At 49.3% G+C, this 27,442-nt stretch overlaps 1 protein-coding gene and 1 long non-coding RNA gene across 4 annotated transcripts in view; one reads left to right on the top strand and one right to left on the bottom strand.

The window, feature by feature from the left end:
• Positions 1 to 27,442, bottom strand: part of LOC146808991 (sialic acid-binding Ig-like lectin 9) — a 228,264-nt gene that overhangs the window by 149,999 nt on the left and 50,823 nt on the right. The gene's annotated exons all lie outside the window — the stretch shown is intronic.
• Positions 1 to 27,442, top strand: part of LOC146808993 (uncharacterized) — a 43,883-nt gene that overhangs the window by 161 nt on the left and 16,280 nt on the right. Inside the window, exons 2-5 of one of the 2 annotated variants that reach the window (XR_014965508.1) lie at positions 26 to 121; positions 256 to 348; positions 646 to 750; positions 1,252 to 1,692. This is a non-coding gene — a long non-coding RNA (uncharacterized LOC146808993). Of the gene's footprint in view, positions 1 to 25; positions 122 to 255; positions 349 to 645; positions 751 to 1,251; positions 1,693 to 27,442 lie in introns of those variants that run through there. The other variant, XR_014965509.1, reaches the window with a different exon arrangement.

The following is a 27,442-nucleotide window of genomic DNA, read 5'->3' as shown; positions in this document are numbered from 1 at the left end:
ATTGGTCATTATTTATTGTCTTCAGGCACGCACATCATTGTCTCGCCGAAAATCTCCGTAAATAATCTGATGCTTCCTTTGCTATTTTACTCTATCGATATACACGTCCCTGCTCTCCCAGGTACGGGCCTTTTGCTTACCTATACAACAGGCTTTTTCTGACCTCTCTTGAACTCTCCTTTATTACTTTTATGTTTTTGTCTATTTTTTTCCCTTTCCCTCATTTTTTAACATTACATGTTTTTGGCTTTCTAGTCATACCTGAGATCTAAATCTAATTATCACGCTGCTGGAATCCCACGATTGAAAGGTCTGGCACTGACTCCGAGCCCTCAACTTCCTTCACAGGTTTAATTTTTATCTCGTTTTTATCCGTTATCTTCCCTGTCTGCATTTGTGCTTTAAGTGCGTAAATATTTGGAGGGAATAACGCTTGTCCCTTATTCGCTTCGTTTTTCGGCGCCTGCTCGCTTTGGATTGTTGCCTTTTTTTGCGCTTGTTTTCTGTCGAAGCAATTGTTCATGCCATTGGCCATTCAGTTTACACTGCTGTATCCGGCAGCTAACGATATAAAATTAGCCATTTAAGTCATTTAAGTTGAAGCTCGAGCTTTCATTCTAAAAACCTGCATGTATGTTTATCCAGCAGATTCTTCCTAAGTAAACGCCTTGATCTCCGTTCTTTTGAGACCAGAGCGGTCCCGCCTGGGTCCTCATTTTGACTTATTTGCCACGCCTAGAGTTTTCACAGGTGAGTGGAAACGTCCCCATCGTCTGCTCCACAGCTCCCCTGAGGTGACATGTATACTCTTCTTTCCCCCTTTTTTTCTTTCTTCTTTTTTCTTTTTTCCTCTTCTTCTTTCTCTTTTTCTCTTTTCTCTTTTCTCCTTTCCTCTTCCTCTTCCCATCTCTCCTCTCCCCCCTTCTTTCCCTTTTAAACCCCTTTCCACCCCCCCTCCCTCGCTTCCTAACCCCCGCTTTGGGTAGCCATGGACATAAACTTGATATTCACTATGTACATAGGTTTCTATTCTACTTCCCCTGAGTCTTCACTATTTCATTATTTAGGATCACTTATAGTGGTGGGATAGGACTCGCCAGTGTTTACGTTCCTCTAACAATGGGATTTATTGTCTTTAATTTATGATGTTTGACACTTATGACTAATGACCTCTGCATGTCCAGTCTCTTATCAAGACAAATGATGTTATTGAATTATATTTGCATTATTTGTTTATTTCATTTTTGCTAGGTCCCAGCAAAAATTCTAAAGCTATTTCCTTGTTAGCCCTGAGGAAGGTGGCACCAATATTTCGGTGCGTTCACCGAAACGCGCGTCGGCGCTTCCACTGAGTCCACCTAAGCCCTACTCCCTTAAATTCGAACATGTACTTTTTAGCACAGTATTGAATGTTCATATGTCTCTGTCTATATACTGATTGCTGTGGCTTCTTTTGGACCTCTATTTGATTAGTTGCATTTTATTGTACAGATGTTTGATGTCTGTTTTTATGGTGCGTTATGATACCGGTATAAGTTTGTGAGTCTGTGTGTGTTTGATTGTGACTGGGACCTTTTCATATTTGCGTTTTGTTATTTGATGTTATTCTCTCAAATTACCAACAATTCTATGTATTGAATTTATTTCGTTGAAATTTGACTATAGTGAAAAATAAAACACTAATGAACTTTCCTTTGATTATGTGCTGAATGTTCTTTGAAACTGCCATTCTGTAGGTCTAGCTTAAGTGTTAGTATGCCAATGAGATGATACACTGTACATTTTGAAACATATAGGTAGAGTACCTTCTTTTCTCTTTGAGTAGCACTTTCTGGCCTTGATCTGGACCAGAGGGCTATGCTGACAGAGCGCATCCAAAAGGCTATAACTGATATTGGATAATGTAAAGTGGAATCGGTGAGAACATGAGGAGTAGAGAACAACTCTGAAACTTTGAAAGGCTCATTAAATTATATGATCAGAAACTCCTTCCCAAAATTAAGTGAAGTAGACTATTAAAAAAGACATGTTTGAAATCAAGCACAACTGTGTGGGTTTGTCAGTCAAAGTACAATAAACAGTGGAGATATTATTCCTATCAAGAAGCAAAGAGGACTGGACGAATGATGAAAAAAGGGGGAATCCTAATGATTATTTCTAGGTGCCCTCACACATTCCTGGGGATGTCATGCTTCATAATTGGGCATGCTCCTCGTGGGGTCTTGGGGAGAGGAGTTAGACTAATAGCTAGGGTGGTCGAACTCGAATCTGGAGAACCGGGTTTGAGTCTCGGCAATGACTCTGAACCTCCTGTGATTTTGGGCAAATCACTTAATCTCCCCGTGCCTAACAAAAATGAATGTGTCCTCATGTAACACAACTGGTGCTATGTAAAGCGGTCTGATACCCGATACCGGGTCACGTTTGCACTATATAAAACTTCGTAAAAATAAAGAAATACATTTTTTTTTAAAAGGGTCGGTGCTGCAATGCCATACTGACTCTAAGAAGGGTCGCTTTGGCGAAGATCTTTTGGTTCTTGCCATTTGATGAGAAGTGTCTGAATATGTGGTGCGCAGTGAAGGAAAGCTAAAGCTGTCTAAGAGATAGCAGACAGGATTTTAATATGATGGCTCTCTTGGCAGAATTAAAAAAAGACTGTAAAGGGGTCGGGGCAACTACAGGGGTGTGAAGTAACCAAGTAGCTAAATTTGTAAGTGCAGTCAGGTTGACATGTTTAGCGCCCTATGGCCCAAAAAAACCCAGGACCTGTGGCATTTCTTCAGCACCTACAAAAAGTGGGTATCACCCTACCCCACACCTAAGACATGATGTAGGTATTCCCCTAGAAGAAAATATGGTTCCAAGGTTAAAAATGATCGTCCAACCTAGAAAATAAATAAGATAAATAAAGGGAACACATAGTAAACGGAGTTATTGCATGTATGGTTCAATGTGTCACCAGGATCGCTTTTTCCAGCAGTATCATAGTGTCTCCAAAGGTAAACATGCGCATGCTATTGTTGGTGCTAATCAGTCACCACAATGTGAAGGAAGTGAAAAACACACCAGTACATATCATAACAGAAAAGGCAAGTGGACATATGTGGTACAGACAACATAAAATCAAACTGTATTGGTGTTACACCCTGTATCTCAAGTCACTTGTTGTCCTCAGGTGTGTGCAAAGGGTCTTACTCTGTGGATTAATCAATTATGCCCCCTAGGTCCGAAGCATAGGTAAGCGTTCAGCTGCTAACTGTAGAAAAAGGCAGTGATAGTCAAAATCAATAAACAGTAAGTCAAGAGAACCAAAAGGTAAAAGAGAAGAGAAAAATTCACAGGAAAGGCACTGTAATCATGTGGTTTCTGTGCAGGGAGCACAAAAGACCTACCCTCTACTGCTCACCTGGATCAAGAATGAGCAGAGTAGGCAATCCATCTTTTAAGGTACGCGCAATTGGAGCGATTCTTGTCAGGTGCGAGGATTGCGGCAACGGGAGGGAGTAATGGTTGAGTAGCCAATGAGGAAGGGAAAGGAGGGGCATGCTCAAGCAAGGTAGGGCAGGCCCCTTATCAGCTGATGTAGCGGAGTATTCTTCCATCAGTGGTGGCCATCTTAGAGTATGGCGGTCCAGTATGTGCCAGTCCAACTGAAGCTGTGATATTACAAAGGTGATGTTTCACAATGCCACAACATTTGAGTGACGGCATGAGTTTCGGAAGTGTGGCGGTCAAATACATGCTTGCTCGAGGTAAACAGTGGTACTAAAATGACAGTCTAATAACACTGTTCTCGAACCCTGTGTTTTCTTTTCTTAACTGAGGGAGATGGCATGTAAGTGATGTGGTGCATAAAAGTGTCCTTGCATGTTTGAAAGCTAAAAAACAGATGATGCATGCTCCAGCTGTAGAGAGCAGGACCCCAGCGTGCTAGTGAGACAGGATTATCTTCCTACAGCGGGGGCCATGTTGGGGTGTATAACCATCAAAAGTGAACCGGTCCAGAGTAGACAAACATGTTAGAGAGCAATGTCTCAATAGAAAAGTAGGAAATCTATTTATTGGAAAGTGAGAGCATGTGAATTGCATGGTAAACGCAAGTCATCTCACATATATAGTGATGGAGCGGAAAGCGGGGACGCTCGATTGTTTGGCCAAGCAGGCATGGTAGTACTCGTGATCATGTTGGTTATATCTTCCTATTAGGAGGTGGCAGCACATGAATGCTATGATTAACATAAACTCTCTCACTTTTATGGTGATGGAGAGGAAAGCAGGGGCACTCAACTGCTTGCTAACCATGTGGTAACATGCAGGCATGGTTGTGCTTGTTTTGATGTTGGGTGTATTGGCTACCTCATCTAAAATACCATACTGGGGTGGAAAAATGGCAATGCCACCCATTTTAAACTGTTATAATCTCTTGTGGAAGAGTATGGTAAGCGAGATTGTGACTATCAGGGTAAATGTGTGACATAGTGAAATATCAGTGTCATACAAAAAAAGAGTCTGTTGGTCCATGTTTTCTTTCATGGGGGTACAAAAGAAAGAGTTCTAGACATGGGCACTATGTTATGTGTGGTACAGAAGTCCATAGCAGGGCATTACATCCGTGGTGTGGTGTCAGTTTGGATGTGATGGAACAAATCCCACACAGAAGGAGTGGGTGAGTGCGTCCCTGGTGAGGAAATGCCTGAAACGAGGGTTAGACTTGGAAGTTACACCTCGCACGACAGTATTTCATCATTTAGACCATTGCTGTTTGTGGAGAGGCAGAAGATCCACCGTTGCTCCTTTCTGAAAATGTTGATATTATTCCACGTGTTGTTTTCTTCAAAGATAGTCCACCGGAGGTCATCTGGAGAGTGCTTGTAGCTGCAAAAGTGATTATACATATTTGTGGTGCACAGCGTCTCCAGTAGATCATGCTTGGGTGTTCCACTAAACCTGTTTTGACAGCCCTCATGGTCATTCCCATGTAATGAATGCCAAATGGGCAGGTAATCAGGTAGAGACATTTTTTTGTGTTGCAGTTAGTGTGGCTTGTTTGTATCCAGGTGGGTTGGTGACCCACTTTGATTTCTTCTGAGTGTTGAGTGAGTGAGCAAATCCAGCATGGCCCACAGTGATACTGTTCTTTGACAGATGGCATGGGCTACAAGGTGTTTTGCATAGTGGTTTGTTGAGTATGGGGTCTGGTATGTCCTAAGACATCCTTCAGGTTTTGGGTACTCCTGAAAGCGAATAGTGGTCATGGAATCTCAAGAGATCCAGTGAGTAAAATGCCCCAATGTTTCATGATGATGCATTGGATCCTGTTGGAGCTAGGGGTAAAGGTGGTCACACAGGTAATGACACCTTCAGTAAATCTTGTGTGGGTCTCCATGAGAAAGCCCCGGTGATTGTTTTGTTCCCTTTGCCCAGCATGTTTAATAACTCTGGATGGGTAATTCCGGAAAGACTGGTTCCTGCTGAGTGTCTTGGCTTGCTCATCGTAATCTTTCAAAGAGCTGCAGTTTCTCCAAGGACTGAGAAACTGCCCATGCAGCATATTCTCCCATATGGCTTTTGCATGGTGGCTATCAAATAATATAAGGCTGTTGCAATTGGTGTGTTTCTTTGTACATAAGTGTCCATCCTAAATGGAGATTAGTAAATCCACAAATGCTATCTGTCTCATTGAAGTCAACTGGGTGAATCTCAGGTAAGGGTTGAAGGTATTGATCCAATATCCAAATTCCTGACACGGGGTATCATCGCCCTTCCTGATGATAAAACCAGCAGATAAGGACAGAGCGATTGTTGTGATGGATACCACCAACTATAACCAAGAATGCCTAAGTCAACTAGCGAATGAGAGAAACTATCATACAATAAGTTCAAATCCAAGAGATAGATTGATGAAACAAATTCAGTCCATGGTCACGATGGCAGAGGCACAAGAGTGGTTCACAAAACATGAAGCAGAGTTCTTGCTGAAAACTTCACGAAGTACCCCTATTTTTACATACTACCCAAACTACACAAGGGCATAAGCCCCCCTCCAGAAAGACTATAGGTCTCAGGCATTGGATATCTATTGGAACCTTTCAGTAAGTTCGGCGACCACTACCTCTGACCACTGGTCTAAAAAACCTTTCATTCTTAAAAGACACCAGGGACATGTTGAACCTGATTGCTAACATCACAATTGACCTCCTTGTGACCCTAAATGTAGAGGCGTTGTATACTAACATCCCTCAAGACGCACCCGTAGAGGTAATTGAGGCCAGCCTAAGAGCACAAACATGGACAGCCGCCACGTCCATTGACTTCATCATTGAATGTGCCACAAACAATGGCATTGAAGTACAACTTTTTCAAATTCAAGACCCAGATTTATCATCAGATACAAGGGCTATCTCTGGGCAGCACATTCACCTCGAGCCTGGCTTGCCTCTATGTGGCCCACTTTGAAGAACAATACATTTTCACTGACACAAATCCCTTCAAAACAACATTCTTATGTGGGGATGATACATAGATGACATTCTGGTCTCCTGGAAGGCCTATTATACCCCGTGTCAGGAATTTGAATGCTAGATCAATATCTTCAAACCTTACCTGAGATTCACCCAGTCGACCTCAATGAGACATATACCATTCATTGATTTTCTAATCACCATTGTGGATGGACACTTATGAACTAAGACCTACAAAAAAACACCAATTGCAACAGCCTTCTGTTCTTTGAGAGTCACCATCCAAAAGCCTTTGAGAGAACCTCCTGTGTTAGACCTGGCACCTTGGCGTGAGTTTCCCTTCCACTTTTTGATGGTGTGCCTCGGTTGTTTTGCTGGTGTTGTCCGCTCAGGGCACTGCGCCACGGCTAATCCGTGCCGCAGTGCAAGTGCTCCCTAGGTAAAGTGTACCTGTAATTGATGTTCATGATTGGTTTATTGGATTCACTGTCAGTCCCCAGTAAAGTGCACCAGGGGTGCCAGGGCTTGTGAATGCCAATGCTGCTGGTGGGCTTGCAGCGCTGGTTGCGCCACCCACGGAAGCGGCTGTGTAAAATGTGTCTAGGGTCTGCCACCGCAGACCCTGTGCGCGGTCCGGGACCGTCGCGCTGACTGCGCAAGTGCCCCCACTTGCCAGTCCCTAAACCTTCCCTTACCTACATATTAGCCACCCCTCTGGTAGGCCCAAGGGCAGGGTGCATTGTAGGCATAAGGTAGGACATGCCCTGATGTGTGTGGCATGTCTTAGTAGTGAATTACAGCCCTTTCCGTTTTTCACTATTGAAGGCTACCTGCTCTCCATAGGCCAGACTGGGCTGCTGGGATCACGCCAACGCTGTGACCCCAGTGGACTCAGAGAGCATGGTAGAGTGTCGAGTTTAGTATGCCTGAACTCAGGATGATAAAATACTTCTTGTAGTCAAGTTTATTTTAGTATCCTGGGTTTGTAAATACTACTTTTAGAAAGTTAGTATTTACTGACCTGACCATCTCAGTCCGCCTCTGCTGTGTGTGTGTGTGTGTTCTGCCCAGCAACAGTAAGGAGCAGGGTGGGGGGATCCCCAGAGACAGGTTGGCTGCCAGGTGGTGGGTAGAGAGATTACACCAGGATGGGTGGGAGGAGTACACCTTGACTCTTGAATAGACCTGTGCTCTGCCACCACAAAGCCGGCGCCGCCCCCTGTGGGGCGGCTGATGTCTCTGCCCTGCTGCTGAAAGGAAAGAGCAGAGTCACCATAACAAAGTGCTCCAGAACTGGACTGAGCCAGGCCTAGGCCCCCTGGCGCTGAAGAACAAAAGAATCATGGTATAAAAGTAGGAGCCTGGCTCCTAAGAAATCAGAATCCTGTTTACCACAAAGAACCTCTGCCCGACTAGAAGGAGAAGGAGACGCTGGAGGAGCTGGCCTGCTGCCTGCCTTGCTGAGAAAGGAGAGGAAGAGACTACTGAAAAGACTTTGCTACTTTGTGCTTGAACATTCTCCAAGGGCTTGATCTGAGCTTGCCCCCTGAACTGAACCCCAGGAACAGTGGGTTCTCTGTGCTTCTTGCTCGTCCTCCAATTCGAGCCGTGTGTGCATCCCGCTGGAAAAGAGACTGCACCCCTCATCGCCCCTCCTAGGGCCGTGACACTCAGGAGCTCGCCTGCCGCAACCCCGTGAGAGCCCCGCTCCGTCCGGAGTCGCTCTCTGTCCCCGGGCTAGGCCGCCTGCACCCCTGTCACCGCCTGCCATTGGAGCGCGCTGAACGTGCTATCACCCCTCCCGCCGGAAGCCGTCCGACGACTGTGATCTACGCCGGGTCATCCAGCTGCACTGACTGTGCCCTGTGACCCCGCTTCGCTATCCCCGGACACCTCAGGCCGCGCCGCCCCCGCTGTGGAGACCCTCCTGCACCGCCGTGCTAACGGGTCGAGGGCCGCGCCTGCCTACTTGCCCACACCTGCTGATTGAGGACCCAAGAACACTTCCCAAGCTGAGAGTCGCACCGACCTGTGCCGACTCTCCACATCACGGAAGAAGTTCCAGTATCGGGCTCGGGGCCCGCAACGCCTTATTTCCCCGTTCGCAGGAGCCGATCTCTGTGAGTACTGGAACCACGAGTAACATTTGAAAGAGACTACAAAGTATCCATTTGAACTACGAACCAAGAACATTTGCCTGCTGTATAATCTGGTGGCCTAGCGGAAACGTTATTGGTCTTGTGATAAGTCTGCTGAGAGATATATACCTATTTTTACATAAAGAATCGTATTTTTATATATATCCAAGTCTGGTGTCCGTTTCTGGGGGGATTGATGTATTTACTGTGTGTACGATTGTAAGTGCTTAACCAACAACGCCTGAGGAATCGCCTTGGCTGCTCACGCCACGCACCTAGAGGGTGAGCAAGGGTCATTCGCGAGGGGTTATCCTGCACCCTGACGTGGAGGAGAGGGTTCCTGCTTGACACAAGGGCAACCTTGCGCCAACCAGAGATCCCCGACTCTAACATTGGTGGCAGCGGGTGGGATTTCGGATTTGCACTTGTAATTTACATACAGTGAATTATTAATCACCAGATAGTGAGAGCAGACCAAATAACGCAACCACGGGTTTTCATTTTTTGAACTTTGTTGAGACATCTGCCATTACTGCAACCATGCCTGGCTCACACTCCGCTGGAAGAGCACTCTCTGTGATTTCTGGAATGGATGAGGTGGATTGGGAGAGACTGGAAGGCTACACGATGGAGCAATTGAAAGGCTACAGTGTAAAATTCAGAGTCCCCCATGCTGGATTCAAGATGAAGAACCAGTACACCAAGGCGTTGAGAGCCTGGAAGGAGTCACGAGACCCACGGAATGCGGGGGACATGGTCCCACCCGACAACCTTGAGGAGCCCAGCAGAGTCCGGTCGCCAGAGGAGCTGGCAGACAGGGCAGCAGACAGGGCGCATGCAATGGAGATGGCAAAGTTGGCAGGACAAATGGAAATGGAGAAGCAGAAGTTGGCCCTGGAGGCACAACAACGCCAAATGGATCATGACATAAGATTGAAGGAGTTGGAGCTGAAGGCGAAAAGTTTGGACACCGCTCCTTCTGGTGGCAGCACTCCACCAGTGCAGGTAGAGTCCAAGGTGTACATCCCCAAAGATGTAGTAAAGGAGTATTTTAGAAAGGATGACATAGGGCAGTGGTTTAGAGCCTACGAGGTGGCCATGTCTTCACACCGGGTCCCTGAGAAAGACTGGGGAGCGGGGTTGTGGGGAAGGTTCCTTGCTGAAGGGCGTGACACACTGTTAGATTTACCCTTAGATCTCCAAGTCTCCTACCCCCATATGAAGGAAGCGTTAATGACCAGGTATGGGTTAACTCCTGAGCTATATAGACAGAGGTTCAGGGAGACCAAGAAGATCCCTGAGAGTACGTATGTGGAGTATGTGACCTTTTTCTGCAGAGCACTGGATGGTTGGGTGAAGGGTAGCAAAGTGAATGATTATCAAGGGCTGCTTGATTTAATTGCATGGGAGCACTTGTCCAGTCAATGTTTTCCTGAGCTACGCCAGCACCTGATAGATAGCAAGCTGTCCAACCCGAGGAAGCTTGCTGAGGAGGGGGACCGCTGGCTCAGCACCAGGGTCCACAAGGGTCAAGTGGGAGACTCCGCCAAAGGTGGGCAGGGTCCCCAGCAGAAGAGTGGGGGGGACAAGGGTAAACAGAAGGGGTTCCAAAAAGGCCCCCAAAGTAATTCCCAAGGGAACCAGCAGAAGGGTTCTCAGCCTCCCCCACCCCCGCAGCAGAACGGGGCCCCGACAGGTAGACCTGTTCCAAAGGGGCCCTTCAATTGTTATAAGTGTGGTGACCCGGGTCACATTGCCTCTGATCCTAAGTGTCGCCTGTTTGGTAAGACCGCACCCACTGGTGCTCCACCCCGGCAAGTAGCTAGTGTTAACTTTGGGGAGGAGGTAGCAGTCCAGGAGGGTGGGGGTCCCGGGCAGATGACCCTAGTCTCGCTAGGAGACAGTGAGATGGTCCCTGTAACCTACCTGCCCTCTAACACTAAGAAATATGGGCAAGTAGTGACCATCAACGGAAAGAAGGTTGAGGCTCTTAGAGATACCGGAGCCAGCGTGACCTCGGTGAGGCAACACCTGGTGTCTCAAGAGCAGATTGTACCCAATGCCTACTGTAGAGTTGTCAATGCTGACAACGTAGAGAGTCGTTGTCCAATGGCTCAAGTTCCCTTTGAGTGGGGGGAGGTTTCTGGTACTCTACAAGTCGCTGTGAGAACTGACATGCCTGTAGACTGTCTGCTAGGAAACGACCTGGAGAGCTCCCCTTGGGAAAAGGTGGAGAAGACCACGCATCTGAGGATGGTGGGTCTACCCGACTGGGCGTGCGTGACCACCCGGTCCATGGCAGCCAGTAGGGGTGTTGAGAGGGTCCTGGAGCCTGAGGGAGAGGTCCAGGAACCGGCCTTAGGGAGAAGGCGCAGGAGGCGCGGGAAACCGGCCCCCGAAGTTCCCACGGCCCAGGAGGAAGCAGACCCGGAGGGGGATGCCCAGGAGCCTACCGGGGAACAGATTGCCGAACTGGGAGACTTGCCTGAGCTGACCCATTGGCAGCAAGAAGGAGGTCCCTCCAGGGAGGAATTCTGCAGGGAGCAGAAAGAATGCCCTTCTCTCGTGGGTATGCGGCAACAGGCTGCAGACCAGGCCAATGGTGTTCAGGCCAAAACACACTACGTGTACTGGGAGAGTGACCTCCTGTATTCCGAGCCTAAGGCTGCTGAACCTGGGTCAGCCCGTGTGCTGGTGGTACCCCAGAAGTTCAGAACCTTCCTACTGGGGCTGGCTCACGATGTGCCTTTAGCAGGACATTTGGGGATGGACAAGACCTATGACAGGCTTGTCACCCACTTCTACTGGCCCCAAATGCATAAGAATTCAGATTCCTACTGCAGAACCTGTCAGACTTGCCAGGCAAGTGGTAAGAGCGGAGGGAAGCACAAGGCTCCTCTGCAACCTTTCCCTGTGGTCGGTACGCCATTCCAACGAGTGGGTATTGACATTGTGGGGCCTCTGGACCCCAAGACAGCCCTGGGCAACAGGTTCATCCTGGTCTTGGTGGACCATGCCACCCGGTACCCTGAAGCCATCCCTCTGAGGACAGTGACGGCCCCCGTGGTGGGACGGGCACTGATGGGAATTTTCTCCCGAGTGGGATTCCCTCTAGAGGTGGTGAGCGACAGGGGGACCAATTTCATATCCACATATATGAAATCCCTGTGGAAGGAGTGTGGGGTAACTTACAAGTTCACCACTCCTTACCACCCCCAAGGAAATGGGTTGGTTGAGAGATTCAACCGAACCCTCAAAGGCATGATCATGGGCCTGGACGGTCCAATGAGGCGTAAGTGGGACGTCCTCTTGCCATGCCTGCTCTTCGCTTACCGAGAGGTGCCACAGAAGTCTCTAGGATTCAGCCCCTTTGAGCTTCTGTATGGTCACCCGGTAAGAGGACCTCTGAGTTTGGTAAAGGAAGGCTGGGAGCAATCTCCCAGGAAACCTCCCCAGAATGTATATAGTTACATGCTGGCCTTCCGCAACCAGACTCGGCGTTTCAGGCAACTTGCTGAGGCAAATCTGGAAGCCAGCCAGGAGGAGATGAAGCGGTGGTACGACCGGAATGCCACTCTGGTTGAGCTTCAACCTGGACAAAAGGTGTGGGTCTTGGCCCCAGTGGAGCCTTGTGCACTTCAGGATAAGTGGACAGGTCCATTTGAGGTTGTGGAGCGCAAAAGTCCTATCACCTACTTGATGGACATGCAGACTCCCAGGAACCCTTTGAGGGTCCTACATGTTAACCGCCTTAAGCCCCACTTAGAGAGGACCGAAGTGGGCATGCTGCTGGCCACTGATGATGGAATGGAAGAGGAGACCGAGCCTCTTCCGGACCTCTTAGTGGCCTCTGAGAAAGATGGGTCAGTGGATGGAGTTAACCTCTCACCCACCCTGACGCCCGAACAACAGGAAGATTGCCGCCACTTGCTGGGACAATTCTCCGACCGATTCTCCCTGGTTCCTGGTGTCACAGATTGGTGCGTCCATGATGTGGACACAGGAGACAGCTTACCTGTGAAGCACAAGGCTTACAGGGTAACTGACAGGGTCCGAGCTTGCATCAAGGAGGAGGTCTCCAAAATGCTTGCGTTAGGGGTGGTTGAGTCCTCCAGCAGTCCTTGGTCCAGCCCCGTGGTCTTGGTCCCCAAAGCTGCTGCGCTGGGAGCCACACCTGAACTCCGGTTCTGTGTGGACTACAGAGGACTCAATTCAGTGACGAAGACTGACGCGCACCCCATCCCCAGAGCTGATGAGCTCATTGATCGGCTGGGGGCTGCCCGGTTCCTCAGCACGTTTGATTTAACGTCTGGGTACTGGCAGATCGCCTTGACCGATGGGGCCAAAGAGAGGTCAGCATTCTCTACACCAGATGGGCACTTCCAGTTCCGAGTCATGCCATTTGGGATGAAGAATGCCCCTGCCACCTTTCAGAGGTTGGTCAACCAGGTACTGGTTGGGCTGGATGCGTTCAGTGCCGCCTACCTGGATGACATCGCAGTGTTCAGTGCCACCTGGCCTGAACACTTGCGCCACCTCTGGGAAGTGTTGATGGCTCTGCGCCGAGCAGGCCTCACGATCAAAGCCAGCAAGTGCCAGATCGGGCAGGGTTCCGTGGTGTACTTGGGACACCAAGTGGGGAGTGGCAAGGTGGCACCCTTGCAACCCAAAATTGAGACCATCCTGGCTTGGGAACCCCCCAAGACGCAGACCGCAGTGAGGGCCTTCCTGGGGCTCACTGGGTACTACAGGAGGTTTGTCAAGGGCTATGGAACGATCGTTGCCCCCTTGACAGAGCTGACTTCTAAGAAGCAGCCCAGGAACGTGATTTGGACTGACACCTGTCAGAAAGCTTTCGACACCCTGAAGACTGCCATGTGCACGGCGCCCGTGCTCTTGGCCCCTGACTTCTCCAAGGAATTCCTAGTACAGACAGACGCTTCAGAGCATGGTGTAGGGGCTATTCTCTCACAGATGACTGAGGAGGGCTGGGACCAACCCGTAGCCTTCATCAGTAGGAGGTTACTTCCACGGGAAAGTAGGTGGAGTGCAATTGAGCGAGAAGCATTTGCTGTGGTCTGGGCGCTGAAGAAGCTAAGACCCTACTTGTTTGGGTCTCACTTCCGGGTTCAGACGGACCACAGGCCCCTCAGATGGTTGATGCAAATGAGGGGTGAAAACCCGAAGCTGTTGAGGTGGTCCATCTCCCTACAGGGTATGGACTTTACGGTGGAACACCGTCCTGGTACAGATCATGCCAACGCTGACGGTCTGTCCAGGTATTTCCGCCTTAGTGACGAGGAACCCCCTGGGCAAGGGTAGTTCTCCCCACATTTCAGCTGGAGGGGACACGTGTTAGACCTGGCACCTTGGCGTGAGTTTCCCTTCCACTTTTTGATGGTGTGCCTCGATTGTTTTGCTGGTGTTGTCCGCTCAGGGCACTGCGCCACGGCTAATCCGTGCCACAGTGCAAGTGCTCCCTAGGTAAAGTGTACCTGTAATTGATGTTCATGATTGGTTTATTGGATTCACTGTCAGTCCCCAGTAAAGTGCACCAGGGGTGCCAGGGCTTGTGAATGCCAATGCTGCTGGTGGGCTTGCAGCGCTGGTTGCGCCACCCACGGAAGCGGCTGTGTAAAATGTGTCTAGGGTCTGCCACCGCAGACCCTGTGCGCGGTCCGGGACCGTCGCGCTGACTGCGCAAGTGCCCCCACTTGCCAGTCCCTAAACCTTCCCTTACCTACATATTAGCCACCCCTCTGGTAGGCCCAAGGGCAGGGTGCATTGTAGGCATAAGGTAGGACATGCCCTGATGTGTGTGGCATGTCTTAGTAGTGAATTACAGCCCTTTCCGTTTTTCACTATTGAAGGCTACCTGCTCTCCATAGGCCAGACTGGGCTGCTGGGATCACGCCAACGCTGTGACCCCAGTGGACTCAGAGAGCATGGTAGAGTGTCGAGTTTAGTATGCCTGAACTCAGGATGATAAAATACTTCTTGTAGTCAAGTTTATTTTAGTATCCTGGGTTTGTAAATACTACTTTTAGAAAGTTAGTATTTACTGACCTGACCATCTCAGTCCGCCTCTGCTGTGTGTGTGTGTGTGTTCTGCCCAGCAACAGTAAGGAGCAGGGTGGGGGGATCCCCAGAGACAGGTTGGCTGCCAGGTGGTGGGTAGAGAGATTACACCAGGATGGGTGGGAGGAGTACACCTTGACTCTTGAATAGACCTGTGCTCTGCCACCACAAAGCCGGCGCCGCCCCCTGTGGGGCGGCTGATGTCTCTGCCCTGCTGCTGAAAGGAAAGAGCAGAGTCACCATAACAAAGTGCTCCAGAACTGGACTGAGCCAGGCCTAGGCCCCCTGGCGCTGAAGAACAAAAGAATCATGGTATAAAAGTAGGAGCCTGGCTCCTAAGAAATCAGAATCCTGTTTACCACAAAGAACCTCTGCCCGACTAGAAGGAGAAGGAGACGCTGGAGGAGCTGGCCTGCTGCCTGCCTTGCTGAGAAAGGAGAGGAAGAGACTACTGAAAAGACTTTGCTACTTTGTGCTTGAACATTCTCCAAGGGCTTGATCTGAGCTTGCCCCCTGAACTGAACCCCAGGAACAGTGGGTTCTCTGTGCTTCTTGCTCGTCCTCCAATTCGAGCCGTGTGTGCATCCCGCTGGAAAAGAGACTGCGCCCCTCATCGCCCCTCCTAGGGCCGTGACACTCAGGAGCTCGCCTGCCGCAACCCCGTGAGAGCCCCGCTCCGTCCGGAGCCGCTCTCTGTCCCCGGGCTAGGCCGCCTGCACCCCTGTCACCGCCTGCCATTGGAGCGCGCTTAACGTGCTATCACCCCTCCCGCCGGAAGCCGTCCGACGACTGTGATCTACGCCGGGTCATCCAGCTGCACTGACTGTGCCCTGTGACCCCCGCTTCGCTATCCCCGGACACCTCAGGCCGCGCCGCCCCCGCTGTGGAGACCCTCCTGCACCGCCGTGCTAACGGGTCGCGGGCCGCGCCTGCCTACTTGCCCACACCTGCTGATTGAGGACCCAAGAACACTTCCCAAGCTGAGAGTCGCACCGACCTGTGCCGACTCTCCACATCACGGAAGAAGTTCCAGTATCGGGCTCGGGGCCCGCAACGCCTTATTTCCCCGTTCGCAGGAGCCGATCTCTGTGAGTACTGGAACCACGAGTAACATTTGAAAGAGACTACAAAGTATCCATTTGAACTACGAACCAAGAACATTTGCCTGCTGTATAATCTGGTGGCCTAGCGGAAACGTTATTGGTCTTGTGATAAGTCTGCTGAGAGATATATACCTATTTTTACATAAAGAATCGTATTTTTATATATATCCAAGTCTGGTGTCCGTTTCTGGGGGGATTGATGTATTTACTGTGTGTACGATTGTAAGTGCTTAACCAACAACGCCTGAGGAATCGCCTTGGCTGCTCACGCCACGCACCTAGAGGGTGAGCAAGGGTCATTCGCGAGGGGTTATCCTGCACCCTGACGTGGAGGAGAGGGTTCCTGCTTGACACAAGGGCAACCTTGCGCCAACCAGAGATCCCCGACTCTAACATCCTGTATGGGCAGTTTCTCCAGATCCTGCAACTCATTGAAAGATTATGATGAGCAAGCCAATATACTCAGTAGGAACCTGTCTTTCTTGAACTACCCATCTAGCATTACCTAACGAGCTGAGAAAAGGGCACAATACAATAACCGGGAGCCTCTTTAGGAGACCAACAAAAGCCATAGTCAAAGGATTTTGTCGAGCGCAACATATCACTAGGAGGTCTCAAAGCACTTGCCTAAACCCTGAGAAAACGTGAAAGGAAAGGAAGGCAAAAAGAGTGCGAGTGAAGGAAGAAACAAATCAGAACAGCCAAGTTTTTAGAGCTTTACGAAATAGTCTATGATTAGTTTCCATGCGTAGCTGTAGTGGAAGTGAGTTCCACAGAAAGGGGGCATGATATGAGAAAGATCTGCCTCCTGTCCTGACAGTACGGATCTTAAGAGGGGTAAGAAGATACTTGCTAGAGGACCTTAGAGTTCTAGCAGGTTGGTATCTGGTGAATTTTTTAGCAATGAAGGATGGTCCGGTCACATGGATAGTCTTGTGGACTAGGCAGAGGATCTTGAAATGGATGCTTTTCCTCATGGGCAACCAATGGAGAGCTCTCAAACTTGGTGCAGACGGGGTCCGAGAAGGAAGGTTTAATACAAACCTGGTGGCTGTATTTTGTAGCCCCTGGAGTTTGGTGAGCAGCTCTTCATTGATAGAGGCCATCAGGGCGTTTCCATAATCCAGCCAGCTAATGATGAGTCCCTGGACCAGCGGAATCCTATTTTCAACTGGGATCCACTGGAAGATCTTGCGAAGGCTACGTATCAGCCCATAGCAGACTCCCAACACATGATTAACATGTTCTATCATGGAAAGGTTGTTATCAATCAGCACCCCTAGGTTACGGACTGCTGATTTGGGAGATGGACAAGGGCCAAGATTGGGGGCCAAGATCAACTGAACACGTCTTTACCTGCGTGACCACCTTTACCCCTAACTCCAACAGGATCAAACGCATCATCATGAAACATTGGGGAATTTTGCGCATTGGGGGCATATTACCAAGAACGTGTGATAACCATCGCAAAAGTTACTTAACGCAACCTACAACATCGCAGTCCATCGCGGGAAATTTACACTGTGTTAACCAAGTATTCACAACACGGCGGTACCATGCGATAGTCACCATATATCGCGTCAAATGGCCGCGTTAAAAACAATGCCACGCCACAAACATGCGAAACACGAACGCAAAAAAAGCTGCAATGATGCCAAACGCGATACAAAATGCTGCGAAAACCAGCCACAGGCCTGCAAATCACACGTGTCTGGCGGGAAAATGCACTATAAAAGCAGAACAGGAAAAACACACCAGAAATAATCCAAAGTGCGCAGCACCATGGATGCACCCTGACCCAGCACAGAGGCCAACGCGAACCCCACAAGCCCCACAGACGACCTGCAAGGTACAACGGGGACGGGGAATGCAGGTAGAAGAGGGAGATGATGGGGTGCAGTCCGCAGCAAAACACGAACAGTGTCATGGAGGTGACAGAACACTACCATCAAGTGACTCACAAGTAGACCACTTGGAATGCATTTGTTGTGCCAAGGAGGCCAATCGAGGAGGCCAAGAGGCGCTGACATGATGTGACAACCTAAATCAGGCACAAACCCTCAGAAAACAGGAAGGCTGCAACGGCGACAGGAGGTGGCAGTCCAGCGCCACTGGAGAAGCTGGAGGAAAGCTAGGCCACAGTCATCAGTGTGGAGATGGTGCAAGGAGTAGGGAGTACAGACACAGCCTGAGAGGACCAGACACAACATCAACAGGGTGAGTAATGGCCAGGGACTGGGGGGATGGAGAGAGATGGGCACAATGGCACACATGCCCAACGAGGAGTAGCACACTGCACACCCACAATTACCCTGGATAATGTCCCTGATCCCCTTGGCACACTGCAGCACACACACATAGCAAGAACAGCACACCCACATTGACGACAACGTGGTACAATGTGCAAAGCCGACACTGCAGAACAGAGGACACAACTGGCTCCGCACACGCACAGAAACATGCCTACTACATCTGACAGAGCAGGAAACTGTGCAATGGAAAAGTACACGTACGACCTCACATCCATCATGTAGTCCAAATGTACACTGTCCTGCAGCAGTACTCAGCACCTCCCAAACAGTCACAATGTACATTGTCAAACAGTCTACATGTAAACCAGAACAATGCGCCAACATACATGTCAACACAATATCAATATCCATTTCCCCTTCACATTGCAGAGGGCCACATGACACCTCCAGCAGAGCACAGAAGACCACATATCTGTAATGCCGGAGAGGACCACCACACCTTCGGCACTGATGCCCTACAACAGCCCATGGACATCCCATGCAACCCACCACCAGGACCCGGGCAGCCATGCTACTCAGAGGAGAACACAGAGCCTGCAACAAACCACACAGGAGGCACCCGCAAGCACAGCTGGCTCACGACACTTCACCCACCCACACATGGCACACCAATGCCATGTGTCAGCACGCCAAAAGGAGGTGGCCAAACAGGTGTGGGTGGGGTCCAAACCCATGGAAGGCGAACTAGATCAAATACGTTGGTGTCTATTACCCTTCAGGGACCAACTACACCCCACAAAGGAGACCCACACTGCCATAGACACATGCAGATGCACATTCACAGTACAGAACCACGCCCAGAGTCACGCAAATAGCAGCCACACACCCATGTTGGCTCTGCGTACGATGGCCCAGGCCACTCCCCTTACGAATTGAGTGGGTGATGACAAAGCTATATGTCCAAGCTCCAACCCTCTACCTGCGGTGACATGTCTGAGTCCGATGTACACAGCACAATGCAATGTCGTAGGGCCCAGGGCCCTCAGGCATACAACAAGACCACAGGGACACATGCATATATCATGTTTAACTGGATATGGGCACATGCCCCCGGCCCCTTTATTGGCAGGGCCACATGTACAGTGACGCCTGTGCTGGATGTTTCTGGGGTGAGTGTAAGCCAGCACGCACGGAATACTTGGTGCTGGCAACCAATTGAACATCGAACACCAGTGCACCTGCATAACAGAGTCAACTGCTGAGCATCATGGAGGGAGCCAGAGAAAGTCCAGAGGACACCCAACATGCAAACAGAAGTGTCTGTGAGTTGCAGTGCACTGTGGTTGGGACACTAGAGATGAGTGCGCTCATGTGAAGAAAAAGTCTTGGATTGTGTCCCTTCGAGATATTCCTGATGCAGATGCAGTGGGGTGTGTTAGATCTGCATCATCTTCCCCATCAACGTCACAGGTCTCCCACACTGCTTGAGAGGACATTGCTGCACAACCTCTCCACAGCACAAAACTCTATCACGAACGGACGATGGCTTGCGGTGCACTGAGTTAGTGGCACCTGGAGTGCTGAGCAGGGTATCAGGCCGATGATGGCATCCACGCCAGGTGTGAGCAACTCTGTAAGTCTGTCAGGACCATCGTTTCGACCCTGGCAGATGGCGGTTGGAGGAGGTCCTTGCAGTGGTGGCATGTGCCTCCTGCAGTGATGCGACGTCTGGGCCGGTCAGGACTGAATTTGATGTGTGGGCCCTGGTGGCCCGCAGTTGAGGCTGGAGGCTGTGGACAGTGCAGGGCTGCAGACACATGACGTTAATGACCCCAAGGCCATCGCCTCAGAGGCCATCCAATATCTCAGAAGAATGTGTCCAGGACCTGACCAGCACAGAGCTAGTGGCCCCGGATGCACTGCGGCCGGCACAGGCACCCAGCCACGGGACAGTGACTTGCAGTGCAGTCAGATGGGCCATGCGACCTAAGTGGCTCCTCATCAATGTTCGAGGTGTATGTTGCGGCGGGTTGTGGGAGACAGTGGAAGCTGTCCTCCAGGGCATGATGCAGAGGGTGGAAGCTGTCCGGAAGCAGCAAATGGAGGAGAATGCCACGGCATCCTTTTCGCCACAAAGTCAGTATCTCCGACATGATGGCGACGACAACCCCAAGTCCATGGACTCAGTCGCCACCAAAGTCCAACCAGAAAGTGTCCATGGGTCTCGGGAACCGAATAAGGGGAACTGGGGCTGAAAGGGGATGCAGTCTACGATGAGGCCTGTCCAATGACATCAAGTATGCCATAAATAAATCAAGGCTGAATTCAAAATTGTGTGTGACCTACTCGATCGCAATGTAGGCCGGAGGCAGCGGTCAGCAAGGACCCACAGCCACTTGCCGATGGGATGCTATGCACATGGTTGCTGCCACCTGAGCTTAGGGAGTACATTGTAGTATATTCTTCATTGTTGTGCGTACACGGACAATGTATGATCAAGACTCAGTTCCAAATGTGTGGCCTACTTGTCCGCAGTGTAGGCCAGAAGCAGTAGTCAACAGGGGAGAACAGGCATGTGTTGTGAGCATGCCATGCATAGAGTTGGTGGCACCACGGCGAAGGGAGTACACTGATGTAAAATCTGCAATGAACATATGTACTTTACCATCGTGTAATCAAGACTCAGTTCCAAATGTGTGACCTACTTGGCCGTAGTGTAGGCCGGAGGCAGCAATAGAGTACGACAACGAGAAAGGACTAAAGAGGGCTTGTGTCGTGGAGGCCGTGATGGTCTGAGGAGGCTGCCAAGGTTACGGGCCCTGGGCTTGGAGCTTGGGCCGGCACATGGTGGGCCCTCCTTGACACACGCCGGTGTCGGCAGGTGATCAATGTGGCCTGACTACGCAGGGGAGGGCCTGACGGGTTCGGGGTCCAGCAGGCCGGGGTACGGTAGGAGCACAGGATCGCAGGCAAATCCGCTCAGGAGGATGCCGTTGGCCTCGTGGGGGGTTGAGATGCACCGCCCTGGAAGAGATGGTGGGCATTCCGGTAAAGGACCAGGCTCAGGGCTACGTGCTTTTTATTCACACCCCTACGCTGGCCTGGCGTACGCCGGTCCATCCCACTCCGCTCACGCGTACAGGGGGATGTAACTGGCAACATTTCTGCAAACTCCCCCACTGGCTGGGGTGACATGGTTGCGTCCACTGTCCACTGAACTCCATACACCAGGGGTGTATGTCGCCATGGATATGGGTGTGTTCTGCATACTGCGGTCTGTCCAGCACATCGCTGCCACTCTTGGCATTGTGTACTTTCCCAATCATGGTTCTCCTGTCTCCTTCACACATGCCTGGTTCCCACCTCTCCCCACATTCCGCTATTGTGTGGCTGAGGTGCCATGCTGTTGATGGCTCATGTTCAAGGCTTGCCCAGTTTACCATTGTGAGTTGTTCTGTCGTATCTGGTGGGTGGGCATGTTGTTTTGCATGTTGTAGTTGATTTTGTGACGTGTGCTTTGCTAGAGTTGTGTGTTGCATGGTTGTGGAGTTGATGTGTGTGGGGTATTCATTTGGAACTTGCCAAAGGGCTGTGCATTTCCCTTGGTGCCATCCTGGTGACGCTGGTTGATGATGGACTGTCGGAGGATGAAGGAGTCATGCACACTGGCTAGGTATTTGGCGACGGCGTTGGTGGGGATGCCATGGTGTTCGGATGTTGCCTGCACATTGATGTGAGACGTGTCCTTTCTGTTGCGGTGTTTGTGTGCTGTGTCACCATGGGGCACAGGTATGACATGTGTGCTATGGATTGCCCCCAACACGTGCGTGCATCCAGCTATGGCGTATGGTCCTTGCTTGGTCTCCTGCAGATCCTGTGCATTGTGTTGGATGTATAGGGATTGGGGTACCAGGCTGATGGTGATGTCCAGGACAGGTGTGAGGGACATGGATGTGGCTGGCTGTAGGACTCCTCCAACTCTGGCGGGTGTTGGTTGAGGGGTGCCAGGGGCCAACAGGTGAAGCACAGCCAGCAGCTTTGTCTGCAGAGGGATGTTGGTTGTCCGCTGTGTTTGTGCCGTCAGCCTGGTGGGGGATGATGGTCAGGGTGCGTAGGATGGTTGTCCTTTCGAGCCTGTAGTGGGCAATTACATACTCTGGTGTTAAGTCTGTGAGGCTGGTGCATTTCCTGAAGGTCCACTGTCTTTGTCTGCACTGCCTCTGTGGTGGTCCAGGGGGGCAGGAGGGTCCCGGGGGGTGGGGGTCCTGGGGGTGGTGGCGGTGGGTGTTGTGAACCTCTTGGGGCTCCGGGATGCATCATTCTGTGGCTCCATGGCATCTGTTGTTCTTCAGGTATGGCTCTGGGCTGGGCTCCCTTTTGTGGTGTAGGTTGTAGTCCGACTTTGCACCAGGTCGGAGCAGGTGTTAGTTTCCTGGTGCTAACGCACCTTATCGCATGTTTTGTGTTCTTATCGCCGATATGGCTTGTCGTTCAGAATGTTGTGGAGTGGTGTTGTCACAGCTTTTTCCTCAGGAACGCCTAGTCTGTATCTCAATAGCGATAGTTGCCGCGGTCACCCTTGGCGATGTTTTTTGCGGCTGCTTTCACCGGAAATGTGATGATATGGGCTGTTTGCAACAGCTTGTGAATGGGGTGTAAGTTTATTGCAAATTTGGCTGTGTTAAGGTGCCGATAACTCGGCGATAGCTCCTTGAGAATATGGTCCTGGGTCCCTTAAGATTCCATGACCAGGATTTGCTTTCAGGCATACGCAGAACCTGAAGGACCTCCTGGCACATGCCAGATCCCGTACTCGACAAACCCACATGCAAAACACCCTGTGGGCCTTGCCATCTGTCACAGGACACTATCACTGTGGGTCCTTTGGAGTATGCTCTCTCACTCAACAGTCATAAGAGGTCAAACAGAGTCCCCAATTCACCTGGATACATAAAAGTCACACTAACTGCAACACAAAAAACTGTGTCTACCTGTTTACCCACCCATGTGGTCTTCCTTGCATGGGAATGACCAAGCGGGCTGCCAAAACGAGGATAATCAAAAACCGGAGCACGATCCGCTGCGGGCACAGCACACAAAAATGTACAATCACTACTGCGACTCAAAGCACTCTCCAGCTGACCTCTGATGGACCATATTGGAAGCAAACCTCACATTTTAGAAAGGAGCAATTGTGGATCATCCACCTCTCCACAAATAGCAATGGTCTAAATAATGAAATACTGTGGTGCGAGGTGTAACTTTCCAGACTGACCCTCATTTCAGGCATTTCCTCACCAGGAACGCACTCACACACTCTTGTGTGGGATCTTTTCCATCACATCCAAGCTGACACCACTCCACGGATGTAACGCCCTGTTATGGACTTACGTACAGCACATGACATAGTGCCCGTATCTAGCACTCTTCCTTTTGTACCCCCATGAAAGAGAACTTGGACCAACAGACGCTTTTTATTGATGACATTGATATATCACTGTATCACACAGTTAACCTGATAGGCTTCCTCATTCACACTCTCACTTACTATACCCTTCCAGAACAGATTACTATAGTTTAAAATTAGTGGCATTGCCATTTTTTCACCCCCATAATGTTTTTTGGATAAGGTAGCCCATACTCCCAACATCAATACAACCATGCCTGCATGTTACCATAATGTATGGTTAGCAGTGAAGTGCCCCTGCTTCCCTCTATATCACCATATACGTACGTGAGAGAGCTCATATTCGCCATAGCCTTCATATGCTGTCACCTCCAAATAGGAAGATATTCCCAACATGAACACGAGTACTAACATGTCTGCATGGCTAAACAATCGACTGTGCCTGCTTTCTTCTCCTTCACCGTATATGTGAGACAACTTGCATTCACCATGCCATACAGAAACTGTCTAATCCTCTATAACACAGCTGTCTAATCTGGACCAGTCCACTTTTTGATGGGTATACACCCAAAATGGCTGCAACTGAAGGTTGATAACCCTGTCATACTAGCACGCAGGGGTCCCACTCCCTACAGCTCGAACATACGCTTCCTGTCTTTGGGCTTTGCATGTGCAAAGACACTCTTATGCAGCACATTATGTATATGCCATCTCCCTCAGTTATGAAAAGAACACACAGTGTTCGAGAACAGTGTGCTTAGACTGCCTTGTTAATACCATTGCTTACCTCAGGCAAGCATGTACTTGACCGCCACACTTTTTAACCTCATGCCACCACTCTCTTTTTGAAAAAACATTCAAGTGTTGCAGTGTTTTCTTTAAACACCAACTTTGTAATATTGCGGCTCCAGTTGGGCAGACACTTACTTGACTGCCATACTATAAGATGAAATTCACTGAGGGAAGAGTTCTCCGCTACATCAGCACATGTGGGGCCTGCTCTTCGTGGCTCGAGCATGCCCCTTCTCTTTCTTCCTAATTGGCTGCTCGACCATTACTCCCTCCTGCCGCTGCACTCACTGCACCTGAGGACAATCGCTCCAATTACCCATACCTTAAAAGATGGCTCGCCTCCTCTGCTCATACTCAATCTAGGGGAGCAGAGTAGGGTAGGTCTCTTGCGCTCCCTGCGCAGAAACCACGTGATTATGGCTACCTTTTCTATGAATGTTTCTTTTCTCTTTAACCTTTTGCCCATTTGATTCCTTTGAGCTACTGTCTATTGATTTTGACTACAATAATCAGACTGGAGGGAGAAAGAAGAGCCTCTGATCCACTCAGCTTCCTTGTCTCAAGTATCAAAAAATCAAAAGGGAGTGGATCACTAGTCCCAAAAGAACCAGGGAATGCAATGGTAGTACAAGGTACTGTTAAGAAACCCTCAATCACGTATTGTAGAGATCGATTCGAGCGGTATATTTTCGTTCTCCGCTTCGATATTAACAACGTGACAGCATCATCATCGGGTTAATGCAGTGCTTCCTCCATCTGGAGGTCGTCCCACTGGTTATTCTAGTAGTGATCGTAGAAAAAAAGTGAGTTTTGGTGAAGTGACAAGTGGTGAGAAATTAATTTACAAAAATTAAAAATCCCGTGGAGCCAGTAAAAAATCTTTAATTACACTGGATTCGGGAAATTATAAAAGGTCTTCGGTGTACACTCAGAGGCTGGTTATGGCCATGTGCACTATAAAAAAGGGTGTCCATAAAAAAGGTCGACATGTTTCAGCCCTTCAAGTGCCCCGGAGGGTCAAGTGGACTTTCTTCAGGACCTAAACGGTGAAGAAGACCCTAGTATTCAGGGGGCCTTCCAGTGAGTGAAGCGAGATCTGTTAATCCCAGGAGTATCTGTTCAATTTGAACCTGTTCGCCGTTAATGCAGGCAACAGCGGGTGTAAAAAGGGGCGGTCGCTCACGCTCTCTTCGGCGTGGGACGTGCGTCCAGTGCTGACTCTGCCCTCTTTGGCCCGGTATTGATTTTGACTATCACCGCCTTTTCCTACAGTTAGCAGCTAACCACTTATCTCTGCTTCTGACCTATGGAGCACTTGATTGATCCAAATGAAAAGACCCTTTGCTCACACCTGAGGACAACCAGTGACTTGTGATATATGGTGTAACACCAATACAGTTTGATTTTATGGTGTCTGCACCATGTATGCCCACTTGCCTGTTCTGTTATGATATGTAGTAGTGTGTTTTTCAATGACCAACAAAGAGAGAAAAGAGAATATTATTGTACCATGTATGATTAAGTTATAAATAAAATAAATCTCACAAACACATCATATCCAGATACACAGATCGACTGTTCTGTATTTGAGACTTGGAAGTGGATAAGGCAGATCACACTAGAGGGTACTATACCTTTTAACCCTTTGGAACAAGAACATCTTGGGGACACCATTTACCCTTTTTTTCCACTACACAATGAAACATTATTTACTCCTTTTAGGAACATATCCAACCCTGATGAAGTCCTGTTTGACGAAATGTGTTGGTTGGGTTGATGTATGCATGTAATTAAAACTTCAATAAAGTGGACTTGGAAACAGATGAACAAGTCTCCCTGATCAATATACCTGGATGTGATGGATTCATAAGATTTATTATATTTACAATGTAATCATACATGATCCAATTATATGCTCCGTTTCACTCTTTGTTGATCATTAGTTGTCTGAACAGTGACTTCTAAGCAGTGGGGTCACAAAACATTAGAGCATAGAGAATCAAGACACTGATGAGAAAGTTATACTTGTGCAACACTATATGGCCCACACTGCTATTATTTGCATTTGGATAGTGTGTTTTTCACTTCCTTCACATTGCGGCAACTGATTAACGCGAACAATAGCATGTGCATGTTAACCTGTGGCGACACTATGATACAGTGTGCTAGAAAAAGTGTTCCTGGTGTCATATTGAGACATACATGCAATACCTCTATTTACTATGGGATCCCTTTATTTATCTAATTTATTTTCTAGGTTGTATGATCATTTTTAACCTTTGAGCCAGGTATTTTTTTCCTAGGGGCACATCTACACTATACATCATGGCTTAGGTGAGGGGTAGGGTTACACACCGTTTGTTTAGGCCCTGAAGAAACACCAGGGATCAAGTTTTTTGGGCCATTGGGCAACACATGTTAACCTGACTGCATTCACAAATTTAGGCTACTTGGGCACATCAAGCCCCTGTAGTAGCACCAACCTATTTACAGTCTTTTTTTAATCCTGCCAAGAGAGCCATCATAATAAAATCCAGCCTGGTAACTATTAGGCAGTTTTAGCTTTCCTTCACTTCACCATACACCTTCACTCCTAACCACTTATTTATGATGCTTTCACAACACAGACACTTCTTATCAAACAGCAAGAAACCAAAAGATCATCAACAAAGCGACCCTTCTTGGAGTCAGTATGGCATTGCAGCGCCGACCCTACCAGGAGCACGCCTGATGATGAAGCATGACATCCCCAGGGATGCGTGAGGCCACAAAAAAATAATCCTTAGGATGCTCCTTTTTTTTGTCACTGCCCAGTTTTCTATTCTTCTTGATAGGAACAGTACCACCAGTGCTAGTTGTATTAGCATCTTCTGAGCCCAGGTACTGGACCTTTATTGGCTCCTAGTCCCTCCTATTTTTGGTTACTCAGCAGTGAAAGACCAGCGACTGGAGCAGAGGGGGAACGCATCGAGAGCAGGAGGAGACCAGGGATGGTGAGAGCGTATCGTGCCATGCCTTCTTATAGGGTGCATCACCAAAAGTAAAAAATAAAAGTACCGGGAGCTGAATGTAGCCAGTGGAAGGATATTGGATGCAAATACAATGCTGTGCTAGGACCATGCGCCGAGGTAGGGACAGAAGCCACAGAAGATTACAGGAGGTAGTGAGCAGTTGGCAAGAAGCAAGAGGTGAGACTAGTAAGAAGTAA

This window comes from Triturus cristatus, chromosome 7 (genome assembly GCF_964204655.1).
Source record: "Triturus cristatus chromosome 7, aTriCri1.1, whole genome shotgun sequence".
Lineage (NCBI taxonomy): Eukaryota > Metazoa > Chordata > Amphibia > Caudata > Salamandridae > Triturus > Triturus cristatus.
This window is presented reverse-complemented; position numbering and strand designations above follow the sequence as displayed.